The following is a 23,086-nucleotide window of genomic DNA, read 5'->3' as shown; positions in this document are numbered from 1 at the left end:
TCCTACAAAACATCAGAACCAATCATCAGAGTATAGAGAACATCATCTGCCTTTTTACTGATATTCCCCTCAGCATTCAGTCATGCATTCATCTCATACACAGTCCTACATCCATTTAAATTGGAAAGATGCAGTTTGTTCTGAAGAAGGAGGTTTGGAAGGAAATAATGGGGAAAAAACACTGAGTGAAAGAACATTTGCCTTTCTCCAAAAACAAAAACCTTCCCCAGTTAACACATTTGCCTCCTCTCCACCAGCAATGTTATCTCCTAGGATCACAGCTTTCAGGAACAAACCAAACCCAGAGCCTGCCAGGAGACAGTGATCCAACTGATACTGTTTGGCTCTGTGTCCCCCACAAAATCTCATCTCAAATTGTAACCCCCACATGTCAGAGGAGGGGCCTGGTGGGAGGTAACTGAATCATGGGGACAGACTTCCCCCTTGATGTTCTCAGTATGATTGAGTTCATGAGTGATCGTTTAAAAGCATCTCTCTCGCTCTCTCTCTCTCTCTCTCTCTCTCTCTCTCTCCCTCCCCTGCTCCACCACGGTGAGATGTGCTTGCTTCCCCTTCTGCCATGATTGTAAGTTTCCTGAGGCCTCCCAGTCATGCTTCCTGTTAAGGCTTTGGAACTGTGAGTCAATTAAACCTCTTTTCTTCATAAATTACCCAGTCTCAGGTAGTTCTTTATAGCAGTGTGAGAATGGACTAATATACCAATAAGAAAATCTCTCCCAGTGCAACCAAATCACCCTTTTCCTCCTCCTCCTCCTACTTCTTGAGGAGCTACATTCAGACGATTATGGAAAAAAGCCCAGCTGTGTGAGTCACTGCAGCCATCCCAAGGGGCCTGGGCAAAATCCAGAGGACAGCTGGAAACAGCTGTCGTGAGATCAACTGCAACTAGGAGGGAAGGAGGAAAAAGAGGATGAATTCATAGTTTATTACGCATGATCCCATTCTGGCCTCAGAAAAGCTGGTTTTTATTTTCTCTCCCAAATGAAAAGTGTCTTCTCCCTTCTTACTCAAGATGATTCTTCTAACAAAGAAAACAATAATTGATTCACCAATAAAGACCTCCTGAGACCATTATCCAATCTATTATGGGGGATGTCATTCCCCTCACCCATATGTCTCCCACAATACAGAATAAACAAGAATACAACAGGTGAGGAAAGAATTATTTTTAAAAATCTGTGTGGCCGGGCATGGTGGCTCATGTCTCTAATCCCAGCACTTTGAGAGGCCAAAGTGGTTGGGTCACTTGAAACCAGGAGTTCAAGACCAGCGGGCAACATGGCAAAACCCCGTCTCTACTAAAAACACAACAATTAGCCAGGCTTGGTGGTGTGTGCCTGTAATCCCAGCTACTCAGGAGGTTGAGGCATGAGAATCACCTGAGCCTGGTAGGTGGAGGTTGCAGTGAGCTGAGATTGTGCCACTACACTCCAGCCTAAGCGACACAGCAAGACTGTCTCAAAAAAAAAAGTAAAGCCAACTGTAAAGGCAAGACACCTTTGACCTGAATAAAACTCTTAAAAAGAGAAAAAAAGTCACCAGGAAATATGAGGCTGCTGAGATCTAGTAGAGAAATAGCCCCAAGGAAAGAAAGGTTGCTCTGTGGTTCTTTACATGATAATATTATAAACGCTTTGTTGATTAAGGAAGAAATGTCAGAAGAGTGTTTATTTGCAAAACTAGAAGGCAACCAGCCTTATGACGTCTAATCCCCTTTCCTACTGGCCAAAAGGATGTAGATCTCCACACATCAATCCTGAGGTCCTGAAGAAAACGGTGGCTGACATCACAGGTCCAGATACTGTGGTAAAATGAAGAGCAGGTACTTTTCCTAAGAAAGAACTTCTCGGAGTTTGATAGGTAAGGGAAGAATAGGGATTTACTGGCATTTGATAGAAATTAATATTGATTTAATGGGCTCTGGTAATATGAGACTTAGGGAACTAATGAGCATTCTCCTCTACCTGGTCTCAACACACCCAGACATCCACCCTTCAAAATCCCTGGACTTACAGCTCAAATGGTTTTGATCAACACACATTCCTCAGTGGTGAGTCTTGGATTCTACAGTCTTTTCAGACATTCACACAATAGAAGTAGTCTATACCTTAAAATTCACCAGCCAAACCACGCATGAGAATAGAAGAACTGCTGCCTTCAGAAGTCTAGAGATACATTTAAAAGCCAACAAAAAGCTCCTTTAACTCTCTCAGCTGCCCACCTGCCATCAGGAAGACTGTTCCTGAAGTAAGATACAAAGGTTCAAAATCCCTCTATACATTCTCTGCTCCCTAGTGTGGCCCTGTCACTACAGAACTTCAATTATTTCTTCCACAAATATTTTTTAGATACTGTATTTACATTCCATCTCATATCTATATACATATAAGACCTTTTGCAACTAATTGCCAAAGAGAGTCACAGGAGATTCTGTAAATAGTGGAAGGAACTGAAATGGGGAGGGAGTATAGAGGAAAGTCTGAGTCAGCTCCCAAAGCCAAAGAAACATTTCCCTTGGCCTCCCAGGCTTAAGATTAAAATAACTGTCGGATGCAGTGGCTCACACCTATAATCCTAGCACTTTGGGAGGTTGAGGCAGGAGGATCACTAGAGCCCAGGAGTTTGAATCAGTCTGGGCAACACAGTGCCTAGGCTACAGTGTCTCATGGCTACAAAAAAAATTTAAAAATTACCCAGACATGGTGGCACACCTGTAGCCCCAGCCACTCAGGAGGCTTAGGTGGGAAGATTGCTTGAGCCTGAGAAGTCAAGGCTGCAGGAAGACGTGACCAAACCACCACACTCCAGACTGGGTGACACAGTGTGACCCTGTCTCAAAAAAATAAAATAAAAATAAAACAATTACATATTTATTTAAAATAATGTAAAAGCCAGAAAAAGTTTTTCAGTTGCCTTAGCTAACATTTTGCATCTCCCTCTTTTTCTCCTTTATGCTTCTCCATTCCAAGTATACAGCAAATCTAGAATTTTATACTAAATTCTGGTACAATGTTATACTATATAGTCTTCTCTTTCCCATCAATACAATAGCAAGGTATGACCCTATACCATATTTTACAGCATCAACTTACCTTATTTAATTTTGGCTGAGTTTGTATATCATCTAACCAACTCAATCAAAAGCCCTTACAGACCATCCCCTAGATCTTAGATTTCCTGCCCACATTACCTCACACAGAGAACATCCAACTATACTTCTTAATTAGGTTTGTGTGTGTGTGTGTGTGTGTGTGTGTTTTGTTTTGTTTTGTTTTTTTCTTGAGACAGAGTTTCACTCTTGTCGCCCAGGCTGGAGTGCAATGGCGCAATCTCAGTTCACCACAACCTCTGCCTCTCAGGTTCAAGCAATTCTCCTGTCTCAGCCTCTGAGTAGCTGGGACTACAGGCATGCACCACCAGGTCCAGCTAATTTTTGTATTTTTGGTAGAGACGGGGTTTCACAATGTTGACCAGACCGGTCTCGAACTCCTGACCTCAGGTGATCCACCCACCTCAGCCTCCCAAAGTGCTGGGATTACAGGTGTGAGTCATCGTGCCTGGCCGATTATGTTATATTTCATATAAAATGAGTGCAGGAGTGAGACAGAGTGATTCAATCTAAAACGCACAAAGTGAGACAGCAATGAAGGTGAGCCACCCTCCAGAAGACAGGAAGAAAAAGAGCGTTTGATCAAATTTTATGAGAAGATGACATCTGGAGCCTCTGCACCTCATCACAACAGCCAAGTCTATCAGTAACATAGCTAAGCTGCCTAAGCCACTTGTACTTTCATGCCCTTCCCCTTCAGTACTTCTGATGACCACAATAACTTCCTTTCCAATTAGCCACAGTGGCAGCCACTGCCATGGTAATCAGCAATGATTTTAATAAGTCTAGGCATCTGTTTTCAAGGGTAACATGAGGAAGTCAACAGATGAGAATGTCCCAGGCCAGCTCTGGAGTATCCATCAGGTTGAAAGGGTAAAAAGGGATCTGTGAAAGGAGATGACCATGAGCTAAAAGGTCAGAATGTATTCAACTCAAATGTGCTCATGGTAGTAACCATGGGATTTTTTTACTTTTTTTCCTCCAACCAAGACAACAAGAAAAAAATAATAATAATTAGAGTCTAATGGCAACATACAAATTGAATCTTAAAAAATAATGACCTGTAATCCCAGCACTTCGGGAGGCCAAGGCAGGAGGACTGCTTGAGGCCAGGAGTTCAAGATCAGCCTGGGTAACATGGCAAGGCCCTGTCTCCACAAAAAAAATTTTTTTTTAGAACTAGCCAGGCATAGCAGCACACTTGTTGTCCTAGCTACTCAGGAAACTGAAGTGGGAGGATTGCTGGGGCCCAAGAGTTGGAGGTTAAAATGAACTATGACGACACCATGGCAATATAGCCTGGCAACAGAGCAAGACTGTCTCTAAAAAAAATTAAAATAAGTGATGAAAATAATTGACCATTATACTTTAGAGGGACTTCTCATATAAGAATTTTGGTTAGGAGATGAAAGATCTGTACACTAAAAGCTATAAAACATTGATCAAAGAAATTGAAGACATAAACAGAAAGATAGCCCATGTTCATGGGGGAAAAAAGAGAATTTTGGTTAACTACAAACATTGTTGCACAGGGACTACTCCACTGTCCATGCTTAGCAGACAGAGGCAGACAGGGAAGAAGTTACAAATCCTAGCTCGAGGTTTTACAGAAGACATGTATCCAAAGACAGAAACTACATTTCTTGAAGGCATAATTTATAGGGAGAACTTTTGTCTTAGACATGAAATATAAAACATATAGGAATGCATCATTAACTTTATATATTTACTATCCAAACCAAGAAATATAAAAGTTATATATATTTTATATATATATATATATATATATATATATTTTTTTTTTTTTTTTGAGATGGCGTCTCACTCTTGTCGCCCAGGCTGGAGTGCAGTGGCACGATCTCAGCTCACTGCTACCTCCGCCTCCCAGGTTCAAGTGATTCTCCTGCCTCAGCCTCCCAAATAGCTGGGACTACAGACACCCACCACCACACCTGGCTAATTTTTGTATTTTTAGTAGAGACGGGGTTTTGCCATGTTGGCCAGGCTGGTCTCGAACTCCTGATCTCAGGTGATCCACCAACCTTGGCCTCCTAAAGTGCTGGGATTACAAGCATGAGCCACCATGACTGGCCCAAAAGTTATATTTCTTATAACAATGCTAAAACATACTATGTTTAAACATCGAGTTTCAGAGCCCAGAGGGATTGCTAGACAATAAATCAATATAACAGGAATTCCAATACACACTGTATCCAAGGAGTTCAAAGCACTTGGCTTTAAATACTACGTATGTGCAACATGAATAAGACTTTGAAAATTTAACTTTTGCACTTCATGATTTGTGCTAATTAACAGCCTTTGTATTATACTTGACTTTATTCTCAGAAAAAGAAAAACTGGAAGGAAATCAGGGAGGGATGGAATGAAGAAATTTAAAAAAAAAAAAAGAGAGAGGAAGGGTGGGAGGGTGAATGAACAAGGTACCCGGGAATGTTTTTTTATCTCCTGTGATAGGAAAAAAGCATCCCAATAGAGTTCTCAGTATCTACCTTCCATCTGTTTTCCTTTGTTTTTCCTCTATCCTCTCTGGGCCCTTGTTTGTTTGTTCATTTGTTCACAGTCCTGATTTCTTTGTGCTTTTGCCTGCCTCTTGACATCTTTCCCTTAACCTATCTCCAACTCCACATCTCCACAGAATACAAAAGTTAAATCCTACTCAAAAGCAAAGAAGAAATTTTAGAACTGAAAGTTCTTTACAATGTTACAGATCATCCTGATCTAAACCTTTCAGTTTCGGAAACTGAGGTTCTGAGAGATTACGCGATTTGCACAAAGTCACAGAACTAATAAATGATAGCATCAAAATTAAAACCAAGGTTTTCCCATTAAAGTACTAAAGGAAAGCACAGAAAGCTATTTTTAAACAGAGTAAAGAAGGGCCTTCACAGAAAGAAGTAAGATCCAAGAGTTTTAAAATAAACACTTTATATATTTAACTACATTCAAATGTTTTTCTCTGGCCCCAACACATACACACACACATCATATATATGTATATACATGTTCACAGACATGCATACACCACAAACAAATCCAAAAGACAAGTGACAATCTGAATGGGAAACTACAATATGAATAACAAACACTACTTTCCTTAATTTATAAAAAGTTCCTACATATCAATAAGAAAAAAACAGTTATTTTGAACCTGAGTTTATGACAAAAGAAATATAAATGATTTGTAGAAATGTTTTTTTAAAAGATCCCCTTAAACTAAAAATATACAAATTAGGTCAGCCACAGGGGCTCATGCCTATAATCCTAGCACTTTGGGAAGTTGAGGTGAGAAATCATTAAGGCCAGGAGCTTGAGATCAGCCTGGGCAACACAGCAAGACCCTGTTTCTACAAAAAATAATTTTAAAAATAGCCAGGCATGGTAGTGCATGCCTTAGTCCTAGGTACTCCGGAGGCCCATGCAGGAAGATGGTTTGAGTCCAGGAATTCAAGGTTACAGTAAGTTATTATCATACCACTGCATTCCAGCCTGGACAACAGAGCAAGACTCTGTCTAAAAATAAGAAAAACAGGACGGGCTGGACATGGTGGCTCACGCCCATAATCCCAGCACTTTGAGAGGCCAAGGCGGGCGGATCACTTGAGGTCAAAAGTTCAAGACCAGCCTGGCCAACATGGTGAAACCCCATCTCTACTAAAAATACAAAAATTAGCCAGGTGTGGTGGCAGGTGCCTATAATCCTGCTACTTGGGAGGCTGAGGCAGGAGAATTGCTTGAACCCTGGAGGCGGAGGTTGCAGTCAGCCGAGATCGCGCCACTGCGCTTCAGCCTGGATGACAAGAGTGAGACTCTGTCTCAAAAAAAGAAGAAAAAAGAAAACAACAACAACAACAAACAAATTAAAAGGCCAAGATACCATTTTTCACTTCAGCTTGTGAAAAATCAAAGTTCGGTAACATAATAGAAAAATGTCCCTCTAATACTCAGCAACACCTAGCAACAGTTGAAATGTGCAGACCCTTAGAAACACAATTCCACCTCTCAGAATCTGTCTCCTTGTGCTTACCTTATGCACACAGCAACATACACACAAGCAGCGTTGTTTCCAATAGCAAAAGACGAAACGACTTAAACATCGAGCAATAGGACATGTTTAAACGAATCATGATTTAAAAACAAATAAACACACACAAAAAAAACTTACCGTGGGATACTATGTAGTCATTTAAAAGAATCAGGTTGACTGGCAAAACAAACGAAATGTTCTCTAAGGTGTTTTGTTCAGTGAAAAATAATGAAGACTCCTTTGGTATATAAACGGGGCATATATCTACAAATATTTATGTGCACAAAATTTCTCCAGAACATAAAAGAAATTACTAATGCTTCTATCACACCAATACTCCAAAACGAACTTCAGGACTCTTCAAGTTCTTGAGACGGAGTCTCATTCTGTCACGCAAGCTGGAGTGCAGTGGCACGATCTCAGCTCACGGCAACCTCTGCTTCCCAGGTTCAAGTCATCCTCCTGCCTCAGCCTCCTGAGTAGCCGGGACTCCAGGCACGGGCCACTACACCCAGTTAATTTTTTTGTATGTTTGTATAGATGGGGGTTTCACCATGTTGGCCAGGCTGGTCTCAAACTTCTGACCTCAGATGATCCCCTCGCCTTCGCCTCCCAAAGTGCTGGGATTATAGGCATGAGCCGCCGTGCCCAGCCAGGACTCTTCTAGTTCTAAACAGCTCCTACGTTAGTAAGTTTTTCTAATTGCTAACTTGCAATTACTTTCTTCAAAAGACTCTCCTTTCTTCAAAAGACTCCTTGAACTCTTATCCCCTATAAAATGAAGATGTCTGTTCCTTCTCAAACTTCAACTTTGTCTTCTGACCAACTTATTAACTGGGCCTGCTGGTACCCCTTCTCTGTTCCTACAACTTGGAATTTTTCTTCACCTTTTTCTTCTCTCACATCCTGACATTAACTTATTCTTCCCATAAACATACTTTGCAGCCTTCCAAAGCCTGAAGGCCATTACTAGGAGTTGGCATTCTTTTTGCTCCTCATTCATTCTCTTGTATTGATTCATTTCATTTATTATTCAGCAAACATTTATTGAGTGACAACTGTGTACCACATAATAATTCAAAAAGAAAAACCAAACACCTGGTCCCTATCTTAAGAAACTTGCAACCTAGGACAAATTTTCAAAATTAAATTTCGTAGCACGGCATAAAAAAGGGGGGAAAAACTAGATTTAGGGAAGCAACCTTCAAATGTCCAGCTACATATATCAAATTGACAGCACTGGGTACCTCTAGGGAAAGAACAGAGACTGGAGGTGGTGGTCAAAGTGGCCACTGGCCTTATACATTTGAGTTTTTGGCTTTTTGGTACAAATATACTTACATATTAATTAATTCACAGTTAAAAATAAACTTGAATCAGAACAAGGATAACTAAGGGGGAAAAAAGAAAAATAAACTTTAAGAGGTGACATCTAATGAATTTTATACTCCTAATCACTATCTAGCATGGTGTCTTGGCACATAAATGGAGCTCCAAAAATGGTCACTAAATGAAAGAATAACTGGATGTGCAGAGTTCTACAAAGCAGAGTAGAAGGGAAGAAAAACAGTCACATTCAACAACTGTTGCCTTTACTCAACAACTGTTTTTTTAGAGTTAATGCAGGGTTTCTCAACCTCAGCATTACTGACATTTTGGGCCAGATAATTCTTCATTGTGGGAGACTCTCTTGTGCATTTTAGGGTGTTAAAGTAACACCCCTGACTTCCACCAGTAAGATGCCAGTAAGACCCCCACAATTATAAAACTCAAAAATGTCTCCAGACTTTGCCAACATCCACGGAGGTGACGAAATCGCCCCCAGTTTAGAACCACTGAGTTAACCAATTACACATCGCTCTTTCCACTTCCTCAACCTCCATGACTTTCTCCCAATTTGCCCACTGATTTCAGTGCTCAGGCCTAGATTATGTCAACACTCAAGCTGACAACACTTTCAAAACTGAGACTCCAAGTTCTTCAACCTACTTATTTCCAGGGAGCTCTACCTACACCAAACTCATCCATTGGATCCTTACACATCACTGCTACCCAAAACTCTTCTAACGTCAAGATCTCAAACTCATATGAAAAGCTCCTCCTGTCCTTTGTTTTCTCCCACACCCTTATTCTACCTGAACCCGTTCATCCCAGTTTACCGACACTTGGCACTAGGTAACGTGCACTCAGCTACACTCATGGACTTCCAAGTACTGTCTGATAAAGTAAAGAAATGTCCAGGCGAGGTGGCTCATGCCTATAATCCCAGCACTTTGGGAGGCCAAGGCGGGTGGATCACCTGAGGCCAGGAGTTTGAGACCAGCCTAGCCAATATGGTGAAACCCTGTCTCTACTAAAAATATAAAAATTAGCCAGGCATGGTGGCAGGCACCTGTAATCCCAGCTACTTGGGAGGCTGAGGCAGGAGACTCATTTGAACCCAGGTGGCGGAGGTTGCAGTGAGCCAAGATCATGCTACTGAACTCCAGCCTGGGTGACAAGAGCAAAACTCCGTCTCAAAAAAAAAAAAAAGTTCAGAAACCATCAGGACCAACTCAATCCCAGCTGGCACTTACTGAGACTGAGCAACCCTTTCATCCCACCTCTTGATGAAACCTTATTACACAGGAATAGCAGCTACTTCTAAAACTTCTCACTCTCCTCGAAGTGTCAACACCACCTCTGCCTGCAGACTCCCATTCTCTAACTGAAGAAAGGTTGAGTTCCTCTAACATAAGCTCATTCAACTTCTCTTCTCATAACCTCATACACATTAGATGCTCAATAAATATGTGTTAAATTTAGGCAGAAAACACATCCTGGCTTAATACTGGCTGTATTCTAAAGAATGATGTTTACGGGGAAAAACAGCTCTCGCTGAATTTCATTCTAATTCAAGATTTTATCCTACAATACTAAGCAACCTTAAGGAAAGTCAACATGCCTCTCTAGTTTCTCAAGGCTACCACCACCAATCAGTGGCATACACGGCTGCTGCAAAGGAATCCTCTGGATAATCGTGAAAACATACTGAGGGTCTAGAAGGAAGCATAAAATATAAACTCCAACGATAATGACTATACTGCAAAAACGTGCTGCCCATAAAAGTGAGCAATTCTTAATTCTGCAATTCAATGAGATGCAAAGAAGTATCTAAACAAGGCCGGGCGCAGTGGCTCAAGCCTGTAATCCCAGCACTTTGGGAGGCCGAGACGGGCGGATCACGAGGTCAGGAGATCGAGACCATCCTGGCTAACACGGTGAAACCCCGTCTCTACTAAAAAATACAAAAAACTAGCCGGGCGAGGTGGCGGGCACCTGTAGTCCCAGCTACTCCGGAGGCTGAGGCAGGAGAATGGCGTGAACCCGGGAGGCAATTCCAATGGCAATTCCACATGCTAAAGACCCGTCACTTGGCACTTTGTGGGGACTGACAAATATTCTGAGAGCAAAAATTGCTCCGCAACAGAAAATAAGGGCTTTAAGTAATTAACTGGCATAGGCAACTATATAACAGCTTTAGAATTAAGCGTCCCATTTTCACCTAACCCTAGTGCCTTCCACAGGTACATGTTCACTGTCAGAAGAGAAAGGCAGCATATGTATTCCACTGAAAGAATCTCCAGGTCCCCACTGAATCTAAGGCATACCACTTTCACCAGCTTTTGTCTCATGCGGTAACTACAGAATAAAAGGTTTGGCAAAAGCTTTAGCGAAACAGAGCCAATCATTTCTCATAACGTGTTCTAAACTTTTTTCTTGACTTTTAGCTTATGGTAGCTTAGACAAGTATCTTAAAAGCATTTCTAGTCAGCCATTTTTGGTAACTTGTGAGCAAAATTATTTTTAGCTGAAAAAGTTTATTTCAATCCCTCTCTCATAACTCAGAAGCATCTGACCAGGTTTAGTTCAAGCTTTCCAGAATAATTTGTCTTTGAGTGGATTCAAAGCATAAAACATTTCAGCTTCAAAGGAGAAATTCTCTCCTTAATTGACAGAACGAGCAAACAAAATGTGCAAATATATAGGATATGTGAAAAAAAATCACCTGCCTACCTGCTGCCAGCCCTGGTATACTGTAGAAATTAAGCACTTAAATGTTGATAAAAATTTTTGAAAGCCTCCAATGGACAAAACAACATTGTTACAGCATTCCATGCTATGAAGAGCAAAATGCACGCCCGCATGGTAGAAAGTGCTTCATGTAGATTCAAATATAATTAAACAGAACATAAGATTCAAGTTGTTTCCATGCAGCACTCAACCTGTGGTTCCAAACAGAGGGAAAGTTTCTTGAAGGATGCAGACAGATGAGAAAAAGAAAGTAAGATAGCCTGCTGGAAGTCAGCACAACTACATATATACAACATAACCAAATACAGATTTTCTTTGTTCTTTTTTGCTCTTTTTCTCCTTAATGAACAAAGACTACACTACACCATCTACCCTTATAAGGATATGTTTCTGAAGTGGTAGGAGAATCTAATCACCAGTGTCCAGCCAGCTTGGTGAACAACGGTCCTACATGATTGCAAGAGAATAGCAGTGTGCGTGCGGATGAACTAACTACCAAAGACACTTTGGGCAAATCCCTTGCCCACATGCCCTCCACCCCAACCTCACTGACCCAGTTGCAGTTCCTCTCATACCTTGTCCGTGTACATGCTGTTTCTTTTGTCTAGAATGACCTGCCCTGCTCGTCCACTCAATATACAGCAACAGCTTCTGCAGAATGTTGTCTGAACGTCCATCCCACCCCAGCCGGATAAGAATCCCTCAATTCCTCCATTATGCTCCCATAGAAGCACTACTCATCCTGTCTTGGTACAGACACTCCTCTATCCACCACCAAGTTAGGTTCTGGAATGAGAGGCTGCTCCTAAGTCCATTTATTCAGAAAATTCCAAGGTGAAAAAATCCAAGTTACCCATGGGTGCATGTCTAGCTAGGGGATGTTTCTTAAGAAAAAGGGAGAGGCTTATGGTAGTGATTCTTATTCATTTTGCTTCTTCTCAATCCGCTTTATGATTTGCACTTGACCCTTTATAACTGTATTGCTGAATGATTTATCTTACATACACATTCACCATTTCTAGTGTACTTTCCATTTTTAATCATCTCTTCATTTATCTATCCCTTCATATCAGCACTTTCAGTAAATAAAAAATGTAAGAAGACATAGCTAATATACAAATACATAACCATATAGAATATAAATATATAATAAATAAATATAAGTACTGGAATATCCTACATACAATAAACAATGTCATACACAAAATCAAAATGACAAAATGACCATGTGCCACCACACAAGTACTATTTTTTATTTGTGGTAAGCAGAATTGGCATACTTTTGCTCCAACACCTAACTTGACTCATTTCTATGAAAATTAGCAAGTTTAAGGACCATAAACCCTATGTTTACACAGTACCTATCCCTGTGTAATTTTAATAAATTATTTTATTTTTAAAACAATACATGCATGTAATACAAAATTCAAAAGGCGTAAAAGGTATACAATTAACAAATTTTGTTGGTATGATTTTTTTATACACAATAAAAATTAAATCTTCACCTATACCTTTATTCCTCTGTCTCTCAATGCTCCGAGGAGGAGGCAACCGCTGGGGAGTGCTGTTTCCTGGCAGACGGTCTATGTACACATGGATACTTTTTTACTTTATACAAATAGTAGCAAACTATACACTCTTCTGTACTTTGATTTTCACACCTGATGTATTTAGAGAGTGTTCTGTGTTCATACAGAGCTGCCTAATTGTTAATGGCTGCATGATATTCCACTGTATGAATGTACCTTTTTTTTTTCTCATCAAGAATCTACCTTATTTTATTTCGCATATTTTCTGTCAAAGAGCATTTTTGTTTCTTCAACCTTCTGCTACTTCAAATAATGCTACAATGTATATTCTTACACACAGATGCAAGAGTATCTGTAGGATAAATTCCTAGAAGTGGAACTGCTGAGTCAAAGAATATGTGCATTTTACATTTTAATAGACATTGATAAATACTTCTCCATGGAAGTTATGTGACTTTTCACCACCACAGCAATATGAGTTCCTATTTCTCTACTCACTCCCTTATCAAACCATTGTGTTATCAAAATTTTTATTCTAATTTTACAGTTGTTCCATAAACCACCCCCCAAAACTCAAGCTTCATAAGAACATTCCATTAACTCTAACTAACCCCAGCATTTAGCAATGTTTAACATGTGGCAAACATTCAAATTTTGTTAAATCAAATTTTGCCTCCAAGCAAAAGGAGAAGGGGAAGGGCTGTTGCACAATAAGAGAGGATTACATTTAATATAAATAACGAGAGTGTTTAAAATGTTAGCACTTTTTCCCTTTTAGAGAAAAAGGAAGAGAGAGAAGGAAAAAAGGATGGATGAATAGATTGATTCTGATCTAAAATGGTTTCTCCTAGATGTTTAACAAAAAATAGGGGCCAAGAGCAGTGGCTCATGCTTTTAATCCCAGCACTTTGGGAGCCCGAAGTAGGTGGATCACTTGAGGCCAGGAGTTCAAGACCACCCTGGCCAACACGGTGAAAACCCATCTCTACTAAAAATAGAAAAAATTAACTGGGCGTGCTGGCACACACCTGCAATCCCAGCTACTCGGGAGGCTGAGGCATGAGAATCACTTGAACCTAGGAGGGGCAGGTTGCAGTGAGATTGCACCACTGCACTCCAGCCTGGGCCAGAGTGAGACACTGTCTCAAAGTTAAAAAAAAAAAAGAAAAAAGAAAAAATTCATATCTGTCTGAAATAGTTAAGTATTGTCCTACCTTAAAGTAAAATACACAATCTATCTTCAAAATGCCAAGAAAGCTGAGGGGCCTCCCAAAGGAAGGAAGGGAGATTCCCTCTCTGAAACTGTCATAGGATACTGAAACTTCTCACATCAATATTCTTTTTACACAGCTTCAAAAAACATTGACTCTCATCATATTTTTTTTTATTTGCATAACAAGTTTATTTCTTTTAAAAGGCATATAGACAATAAACAAAGTAAATATTTAATCAGATCTTAACTTCTGTACTAGAATTGTTCCGTTAAGTTCTAGTCTGTAAACACTTGTAGTTCAATAATCATCATCTTCATCAGAGTCCATTACTTTTCTCCTGTTGAATTTCACTGTTGTCATCTTTTCTGTTTGTTGGCTTACTTTTTTAAGGATTTCTATTAAACCTTGTTCTGATACCTTCTCACTCAGTTGTCCATATCTTGCCATCTGTATGAGGTAATTCTCCACTGCTTTAGTTTTTTCAGGCTTTACAAGTGCTAAGTTACTTAACCTGGCCCGGGCCGACTGATCCAGAACTTGGGCTAAGATACTGTTTCTCATTTCTGCTTCCCTGTGCTTTGCTTCCTGTTGGGCCGCATCGCCAGGATCCCCATGCTTGGCCTGCAGCTCGGCCAGTCTCTGTCTCCTCAGCGCCTCAAGCTCCTCGTCCGCCATGGTGCGGCGTCAGCGGTGGAGCAGCCTCTCATCATATATTTTACACAGTCACACAGTTAATATCTCATGCATTTGCTTCTGTATGGTACCCAGCATAGTTAATACTAAAAGTCTTTCAGCGAATACAATAAATACTGAACTCTGCAGCCCTCTAGTCATATGTATTTGCCATGGTCTCTGGCGCCGGTGCTTTGTGCTATAACAACCACCACAACAACAGATGACACATAAAACTGTAATGACTCATTTAATACAAGCCTCATTTATTATCTCCATTTTACAAATAAAAAACTGAAGCACAGAGGAGCTAAGTAACTTGCCTAAATGACACACAGCTAAGTAAGATTAGAGACAGAATTTCTGGTATCAGAAACGGCCTTCCTTTTTTTTGAGACAGGGTTTCGCTCTGTTGCCCAGCCTGGAGTACAGTGGTGCAATCATGGCTCACTGCAGCATCTGCCTCCTGGGTTCAAGAGGTCCTCCCACCTCAGTCTACTGAGTAGCTGGGACTACAGGCACACACCATCATGCCCGACTAAGTTTTGTTTTTCGGTTTTTGGGTTTTTTTTTTTGTAAAGGCGGAGTTTCACCATGTTCCCCAGGCTAGTCTCAAACTCTTGGGCTCCAGTGACCCAACGCCTTGGCCTCCCGAAGTGCTGGGATTACAGGCATGAGCTACTGTGCCCAGACAGAAAGGACCCTCTTAACCAAATATTTTAATACAGTGTGGTAACTGCTTGGACAGAGGTATTCACAGAGTATCTGTTACCACAGAGCCACCTGCCACTACACTTTCACATATACTCTGCGAATATTTCCATCCAAGCAATTATCACAGTGTATTAAAATAATCTATATACATATCCTCTGCAAATTTAAGTCACTGTGCAACTGGGTTTTAGGTTACCAGGTGGAAGAAGAAAATACCATTTCCACTCCTCGGGTCGGCACTTCACCTTTCCTATGCTGGTACTTCTTCCACTCCTGTGTGCCACCATTTCCTAAAACTCATCTCTTCTAAGGTAAAATCTATATCTTACTGTGTGCTGCTGCCCTAGAGATGCTGGCCAGACCTCTCAAATTGCCTTGAGTACCTTCTCAGAGTCCCGAAACACTACTGAGACCCACATCATTCCTGCTGGGTAGAACGGAGGCAGTATAGTTCCCACCCCTCCGCAGCCACCAGCCCAGATCGATGACTCTTATCAGGAACATGGAGTAACCTGAGCCACCTGCCAACCCATCTCTCAACTGCTAGGACAGGCGCTTTCTGCTATCAGGTTGCACAAATGCCTGGAAACCTTACACCGGGTGTGAAGGAAAACGCAATGGGGAAACAACACAGCATCTGGTGCCCTGCCTGCTTCCATTCACTACTTGGGGAAGGAACACCAACTGTGTGACTTGGGCCACAGAGACTGAGCAGGCCTAATTCACCTACTGCAGAGCCTTGGGACCACAAAGACTGTACGGTGAGATTGGAATTGAGTAGAGGTCGACATTCACCTAGAGAGTGAGACACAACCCCACTGGCCTCATCCTCATTCTCTAAACAGCTAGAATACTACCTCCTCCATAATATTCTCATGGAGAAAAAAGGCTATTGCAGAAGCCAACTCTGAAAAGCACATTTTATTTTGTATCTTTAAATGTAGAAGTCTCTAAAGATTAACTGTGCTAGAGTCAAACCTAAGCTTGATATCATTAATTCTATATCTAAATCAGAATCCAATTACTGTTCAGTATATACACACACACATATGTGTGTTTATATTCTCTATTGGTTGAGCCAAATTTACTTACTTCCCATCAAGTCTCAGTCACGGAGAGCCCATATCCTAGGGAAGAAGAGCATTCACTCAATTCTGGGGCTTTCCATAGACACAGGGGTTAAGGGTAGCCAGCGGCAATTATGGCTGCTGAGACGGGAACACCTATTAGAAACTAAACCTTCCTTTCTCACAATTCAGCACAAAACTTGGTTCACTGAACAGCATCCTGACAACAGTGACACTCAATCAGGATAAACCTAGGCATCTGGGAAACATCTGGTATACAAGATGTCATCATGAATAAAACTCACACTGCAGTTAGATTCCATGTGCAATGACTCACGGCAGATCTTGAATATAATTACTAACTCAATGACATATACGATAGCTAACCCACAATGTGCCCTACCAGTGCAAAAAAGACCAGGGGCAGCTGACTGGGGCACATGGAGAGACGAGGACACCTTTCACTCAGACATCTCCAAAAGGTAGCACCATCAGGTATCTGTAGGGTATTCATGTGAAAGAACAGAAATGTAGATTAGGTCTCCGATCCTGGGATTTCACGATTCCATTAAAATGCAGAATCATACTATATGAGGTCCTGCACTAATCAGTCATCTTTACCAGGTACATTTGGACACGGTTCTCTCAGTAGGCCAGAAGAATCTTAAGTCCAGAAAGCTAACAAATAGAAAAAAAAAAAAAAAATCTACAAACTGATATGAAATAATTTCCAAATAGAAAAGCAAAGCAAAGTGCAGAATAGTATGCATACTAATGTTGTCAATGGAGTTTTTAAAATAAATATTATGTAGGCACTATCTCTGGAAGGATACCCAGATAACTAACAATACTAGTTACTTCCAAAAAGATAAAATAGGCAGCTAGGAGAGGGGGAGATTTTTGACTCTTCTACCTTTTGCATATTTTGAATCATTAACCATGTGAATATATATGCATTAAGAAAATGTAAAAGGAAGAAGAAAATACTCCATACAAGAAACTCTCAGAAAAATCGCACCAAGAAATAAAAAGACTAAGAAATGAAAGGTTCTACTGAGCCTTACAGGCAAAGTCTGAGTTTATTGTTTGCTGTCACATTCTCTCTCTGAGCCTAAGATATGTTGTCCATAAAAATGAGTATACTGACTATTTTCCATGACTAAAGCAGAGGGCTGTTACAGATAATTTCTAGATGCCTTCAGCTCTGATGATTTTATACTACCCACCATTATCAATCCACTGATTGATCCGTTGTTGATCTATTGTTCAATCAACAAAATTAGAGATGGAATAACTCTGAGATGAAAAAAAAAGCCAAAAAACAACGACAAACTATCATGCATACCACAACCAACTATCCCAGTTCTACGTGAATCAGCTGTCAGGTAACAGGTAAAATGTTTTCAATATCAAATATATGGCATGACAAAACAATGAAATTCCTTTCACTCATCAGTCATACCCTTTCAGTCTTAAGGGCCATGAAACGGCACTGGATAAAGAGCCACAAGATCTGGGTAAAAGCATCAGCTTTGCCACTTGCTAGTCTTGAGGCTTAGAGAGGTATATTTTCAGCTGAAACATGGGAAGAATCATCAACTATCTTTCAGGGTTGTTGAAGAGAATAAATAAGAGCCTGCACAAAAGCATTTTATAAACTGTAAAACATAACACAGAAGCTGGGTGCAGCTACTTGGAAGGCGGAGGTGGGAGAATCACTTGAGGAGTTCAAGGCTGCAGTGAGCTCTGATTCCACCACTGCATTCCAGCCTGAGTGACTGACTGAGAATATCTCTTAAAAATAATAATAACATAAATGTAATTGTTGAGTATTACGTGCAATTTTAGTCACCATGCTTCAAATCTGGAGGGTGACTATAGAAAAAACAACACAAATTATTAAGATTTAAAAAACTAGATCACATAAGGGCTGATCTATCTTTTTCAACAAACATTTATCAGTTCTTTTGCTGTTGTTGTTGTTTTGAGACAGAGTCTCGCTCTGTCACCTGGACTGGAGTGCAGTGGCACGATCTTGGCTCACTGCAACCTCCACCTCCCGAATTCAAGTGATTCTTCTGCCTCAGCCGCCCAAATAGCTGGGATTACAGGTGCCCGCCACTATGCCCAGCTAATTTTTTTTATCTTTAGTAGAGACGAGGTTTCCCCCTGTTGGCCAGGCTGGTCTCGAACTCCTGACCTTGTGATTTGCCCGCCTCGGCCTCCCAAAATGCTGGGATTACAGGCGTGAACCACTAAGCCCGGTCTACTCAGTTCTTATTATATTATATCCTGGGCACAAGGCTACAAGAGTTGAGATTTTTACTTAGTTGGGCATGGTGGCACATGCCTATGGTCTCAGCTACTCAGGAGGCTGAAGTAGAGGACCACTTGAGCCCAGGAGTTCAAGGTTGCAGTGAGCTATGATAGCATCACTATACTCCAGCCTGGGTGACAGAGTTAGACCCTCTAAAAGAAAAAGATTGTTCCTGCCTTGAAGGAAGAATTCCAAAAGCACTTGAGGACAAGAATAAGAAAATAGGACTGAGTAATAATGATAAAAATGGCTATTACATAATAGAATACCTACTACGTGTCAGGCCCTGAACTAAACACATTACATACAGTATCTCTTTTTAATTCTTACACTAATCCTATAACGTATTTTACAAAGAAAGCTGAGATTTAGATAGGTTAAGTCACTTAACCATGATCCCACAGCTGTGAAGTGGAAATGCTGGTACACCACCTCAGGTTTGTCTGTCTGCAAGGCCATTCTATTTTCTTTATAACCTCAGAGTGGTAAAACCTTCACTAAGCATCACACACACACAGAGAGAGAGAGAGAGAGAAACCACTAATGAAAACTTTAATAGACCCTATTACATTTGAAAAATTAGCCTCTGATACAGTAAATTGAAAAAAGCAAGGAGCAAAAAATACAGAGTTTGCTAGTGTTTGTGTCAAAAAGAGAGGAGGAGGGATAACGCACAAATTAGTAACAGTGGTTACTTGTTTGGTAAAGGGAATAGGGACAAATAGGAAGCAGAAATGAGAGGAAGACATTTCACTACAGATATATTTATGAATTTAGAGTTAGGAATTAACTTACAGGTAGGGATCCTGCGCGTAAAACCTGGTTTGGAAAATGCTACACAATAGCTCAGCATCACAACATCTGCTTATGAAAAGTGTAGTGTGATAGATTTTTTTTTTAATGTATTTAATTCTAATGTCCAAAGTTATTTAACTTTTTTTGGTGGGAGGCTGGGGCATGGGCAGAATGATACCTAGTATCATTTCTTAAACAGCAATCAATACAATACAGCTTTATTTATAATTAAATAAAATTATTTAATTTCCTAACTTAAAACAGAATGCTGGATCAGTCAAATTTTTTAGGTTTCTTTAAGCGCTGGGATACTGTTAAACCAAAGCATTTACTACTTGCCTCTAACACTGCAAAAATTACTCATAGTAAAGCTAAAATCCAAAAGGGGTAAATGATACCTACACCAAACTCAAGAAAGTCAAATAAGGGATTCTTAAAATAGGCTTCCCAGGATTGAAAAGCAAAGCCTACAGAGTAACACTTATTTCAAACTACTCCTAGAGAGAGAAATGCAGAGTAAGCAAAAAGGAAAATTGTGCATGCACACACGGATATGGGTTATCTATTAATCATAGCATTTTTATACAGCTGACAAAAATCACTAGGAGTCCCTGATAAGCGCCTCTCTGAAGGGCTACTACATGCACTTAGCACACTTTAATGCTTAAGTCTGAAGGTAGGAAATGCCAAAGTTAACCAACTGATCTCCAACACTGTAAAACACAGCCAGCTCAGAGCTAAAATGCTGCTGCAAAAAGATCTAGTCAGTATCACAACAAGCAGCTAAAGATTTTTAACAAAGTAGAGGGACAGAAGATGTCTATAATGAGTAACAAACAGCAGCTGGGAATGGAGAAGAGCTAGCTAACAGAAAAATTAGTTTATAAATCCAAATACAGACCTTTTGAGTATGACTAGCATTACCTCAAAGTCTTGGATGATATCAAAATTTGCCAATTTATTATCAGCTTAATAAGAACCATGAATGAGACTAGGACTTCTAGTTCAAATATAACACAAAACATATAGTAAAATCTTAAGTATATAACAAATACAGACATATATGAAACGAACTGCGTAAGCAATAGCTGTATAGCAGTACACTGCATTCTTTTAAACGAGGTGTGCATAGCATAAGACCAGGGTCAGACTTTCAGGACAAGTACTACCAACTCCCTGTAAGCTTTGCCAAAGGGCAGACTTCCAGAAGTTCCAACAAAGTCCTCAAACCCACTGTGCCAGCCACTAACAGTGACCATGTTCCTGGAAGCTTGTATATGAGGAGCAAACCAATGGGTTAAGCTTTGTGGATGTTGGGAGCCACCACAAAACATCTTTCAATTTTGCCAGTTTTCACTTTGAAATCACACATTACTACTATCTTACCCCGTAGAAACTAAGAAACAGCAGGTGAAAGCTGTCAAAGCCACATATTCAGACTGATTAGGGGACAAGCCAGTCTGATTAGGGGACAGCAACCTCATTTGCAGATGCTTTTGCAGGTGAAGGAGAAGCTGAATAAGGAGAAATTTAATGGCGGTAGGTGGCTAAAAAAAGATCTACAATTCCTGCCTCTTACCCAAAATTATTACCCACCCTCCCAAGAATTTTTGTGGACCACTGAACTGAAGAAGGAAAAGAAAAAAGGAGAAAACAAACTAGGCTGAAAGTGTGACTGTATAAAAATCCCCAAGAGGATGAATTATGAAACTAAACTCCACGCAACAGGGCTAACTATGCAAGTTGCTTTTCCACTTGCCTAATGGCCCAAGACAAATAGAGCAGGGCCATCCAGGAGTCCCAACAACTTCCAGGAAAATGGAACCAACATCCTCCTGTCTCAGAACAAGCCACATACCCCTGAAAGTAACCCCTAAGTGAAATCCATATAGATCTGCTTTGAAAATCACTCTGGCTGGCAAAAATTAAGGCCCACTCCTTCAAACAACTGCCAATTTGTACGGGAAAAAGCTCATTTAAAAAAAAAAAAAGCAATTGAAAAAAATTCCTATGAGCCTCTGTCCAAGAGTATTTCAACTCAAGCAATTGCTGCAGGCCACATTCAGACACCCCCAGTCTCCCCAGAACTACACCCTGTCTGTAGTTCCTCTAGTTTTACTCACGTAGCTTCTGCCTCCACCCCAATCCCCAGAGCTAGGAGAGTTCCACAGCCACACCACCCATCCCTCATGATAAATCACGCTTTGCTTGTGGTATTTCCAATTAGAATCTGGAAAAATCAATGCAGCCAGAAAAAATAAATAAATACATAAACAGTATGCCTCCTCAAAAACCACATGCCTGGAATAAAATATCCAATACCCTGTGCAAAATCTCTCTTCTTCAACAAAGGAGAAACCAAGGAACCAGACTATACATGGGAAAAATCCCACATACCAAGGTGTTATCTGGGGACCTAAGTCCCTGAGAAAACCCACATCTTATGGTTGAACACACCCATGTGGAAGTCTAAACCTCAAAGGCTGTTTTCCACCCTTGGGAAAACAGGTTTTTAAGCAGTTATTCAATCATTATCATTTGACAATTCAAGAATGTCGTCTACTTCATAAGTGGTATTTATCATGTGTCCTGTGCCTTGAATTTCTGGCAGAAATTTCTAGATGCCACGTAAGTACAGGACTCATCAGAAGGAAGTGATATATTACAGGCTGCTCTCTCTCATTCCCTTCTCAGAATTCTCTTTATTCACTGAGACCAGAAAAGGCCAGAGGCACTATGAAGTATAATCATTTGCAGCTAAAGGTCCCCTACTAAACTGGCTGGAACAGGCAAGGATTATACAGGACCCCAAACCAGAAGCTGAAAGTGAAGTGGGAGGGGAGAACAACAGCCAGAGAGAATTCTTACAAAATACTTCTATGAATCTCTCGCCAAAGCTGAGATTTAAAGAAACAATATCAAACTTCCTTATTTTCAAACATATCCAATAAGAGTGATGTGAAAAATACCATGTATTGTGAAGGGTCTCCGCTTGGTATTTTCCCCAGATCCATAAAAACAAGCTCTAGTGCCAGGCACGTGGCTCACGCCTGTAATCCCAACACTTTGGAAGCCGAGGCAGGCGGATCATGAGATCAGGAGTTCGAGACCAGCCTGGCCAACATGGTGAAACCCTGTCTCTACTAAAAACACAAAAATTAGCTGGGCTTGGTGGCGGGTGCCTGTAATTCCAGCTACTAGGGAGGCTGAAGCAGGAGAATCGTTTGAACCCGGGAGGCAGAGGTTGCAGTGAGCCGAGATCATGCCACTGCACTCCAGCCCGGGTGCCAAGAGCAAAAACTCCATCTCAAAAAAAAAATAAAAAATAAAGCTATAGTATCTGACGAAATTCACTGGTTGAGAAGGGAAAGGTTAAGGCCTCCAGTTGATCCAATAGTTCTCACCCCAAATGGTGGTAATGCATGTGAACTGCTACACTCCAGAATCCTGCAGCAGCACTGTAAAAAGGTAAATCAACAGCCTGCTCCAGTGAACTGGAACAGGTTGGCTCTAATTGCCCCTCTCACTT

At 40.7% G+C, this 23,086-nt stretch overlaps 1 protein-coding gene and 1 pseudogene across 6 annotated transcripts in view; both read right to left on the bottom strand.

Annotated features, from left to right (window-relative positions):
- Positions 1-23,086, bottom strand: part of RBFOX2 (RNA binding fox-1 homolog 2) — a 296,039-nt gene that overhangs the window by 261,220 nt on the left and 11,733 nt on the right. The window lies entirely within an intron of this gene.
- Positions 14,166-14,689, bottom strand: LOC112632513 (annotated as a pseudogene). Its single transcript, XR_003121400.1, has one exon. The product of XR_003121400.1 is annotated as a programmed cell death protein 5 pseudogene (transcript).

Source organism: Theropithecus gelada, chromosome 10 (genome assembly GCF_003255815.1).
Source record: "Theropithecus gelada isolate Dixy chromosome 10, Tgel_1.0, whole genome shotgun sequence".
NCBI lineage: Eukaryota > Metazoa > Chordata > Mammalia > Primates > Cercopithecidae > Theropithecus > Theropithecus gelada.
The sequence above is the reverse complement of the archived record's forward strand: the minus strand, read 5'-3'. Positions and strand labels throughout refer to the sequence as shown.